The following is a 1,606-nucleotide window of genomic DNA, read 5'->3' as shown; positions in this document are numbered from 1 at the left end:
TTTTTAGTGGAAAAGCTTTCAGCTTTTCTCCATTCAGGATGATGTTTGCTATGGGTTTTTCAAAGATAACTTTTATTGTGCTGAGAAATGACCCTTCTATGCCAATTTTTCTCAGAGTCTTGATCACATGAAGGGATGTTGTGTCTTATCAAATGCATTTTATGCATCAATTGATATGACAATATGGTTTTTATCCTTCTTCCTGTTAATATATTATATTACATTTATGGTCTTGCATATGTTGAACCAATCTTGCATTCATTCAGGATGATGTTTGCTACGGGTTTTTCAAAGATAACTTTTGTTGTGCTGAGAAATGATCCTTCTATGCCAATTTTTCTCAGAGTCTTGATCACATGAAGGGATGTTGTGTCTTATCAAATGCATTTTATGCATCAATTGATATGACAATATGGTTTTTATCCTTCTTTCTGTTAATATAGTATATTACATTTATGGTCTTGCATATGTTGAACCAATCTTGCATTCCTGGAATAAAACCTACCTGGTCATGATGTATAATCTTTTTTATAAGTTGTTGGATAGATTTGCTAGTATCTTGTTGAGAATCTAAGCATCTATATTCATCAGAGATATTGGTCTATAGTTTTCCTTCCTTGTCCTGTCCTTATCTGTTTTAAGGATAAGGGTGATAGAGGCTTCATAGAATGAATTAGGGAGAGATTCACCCTTTTGGATCTTTAGAAATAACTTGAACAGAGTGGGGGTTAACTCTTTGAAAGTTTTATAGAATTCAGAGGTGAAACCATCAGGGCTGGGGCTTTTCTTTGTTGGAAGGTTATCTATTACTGATTCAATAGCCTGGCTTTTTATGGGCCTATTCAAACTTTCTATATCCTCCTGGCTCAATCTTCGTAGATTATACGTTTCCAGTAATTAGTCCATCTCATCCAGATTGTCTTGTTTCTTGGCATAAAGATGTTCATAATATTCTTTATTTTCTGCTCATATGTTGGTGAGAATGCTTTTTGTCATGTAGAAATAAAAGCAAATATTGTCTGCTGGAAGTTACCATTCAGCATAATAATTTTCCTATTGTAAATTTATTTCCATTTGCCTACAATAGAAAAAGAAATAACTTTTTCCCAAGGAAGTAGATATATCTGAATGCCATATTTTGTTTTTCTCATTGTATACTCTTACCTCTAGCCGTTGCATTGTTTTAAATTTCGTGGAGATTTCTTTCTGCCCAGGTTATTTTTAGCCCCTGTACTCCAGGCACGAGATAACATTTTTAATTCCTACACACTTTTGAATGAATTACTCTTCATTTCTGTGGATTGAGGCATAATTTTTGGCTACATTTTCACAGAGCAGATTCTCTTAATCACTCCTCTCAGGGCCTGCATCACATCCTTATTTCTTAGACTATAGATGATGGGGTTGAGATTGGGGTGAGGATAGTGTAGAAGACAGAACCTTGTCCTCTGTGAGAAATCAGAAGGATCTTGGGCATAGGTAAGTGTAAGCAAAGAGTGCATAGTAGAAAGTCACCACAGTGAGGTGGGCAGTGCAGCTGGGTTAGGTCTTCCTCCTTCCTTCTGCTGGGCTTATGCTGTACACAGCAAGGGGGCCCTGCCGTCAG

The 1,606-nt window shown here is 36.2% G+C and overlaps 1 protein-coding gene across 1 annotated transcript in view; it reads right to left on the bottom strand.

Moving 5' to 3' along the window:
• LOC102501925 (olfactory receptor 2L5-like) overlaps positions 1-1,606 on the bottom strand; it is a 5,231-nt gene that overhangs the window by 2,991 nt on the left and 634 nt on the right. The gene's annotated exons all lie outside the window — the stretch shown is intronic.

This window comes from Tupaia chinensis, unplaced genomic scaffold (assembly GCF_000334495.1).
Source record: "Tupaia chinensis unplaced genomic scaffold, TupChi_1.0 Scaffold140737_1, whole genome shotgun sequence".
NCBI classification, from domain to species: domain Eukaryota; kingdom Metazoa; phylum Chordata; class Mammalia; order Scandentia; family Tupaiidae; genus Tupaia; species Tupaia belangeri.
Note: the sequence above shows the minus strand (reverse complement) of the source record. Positions and strands in the feature narration are given on the sequence as shown.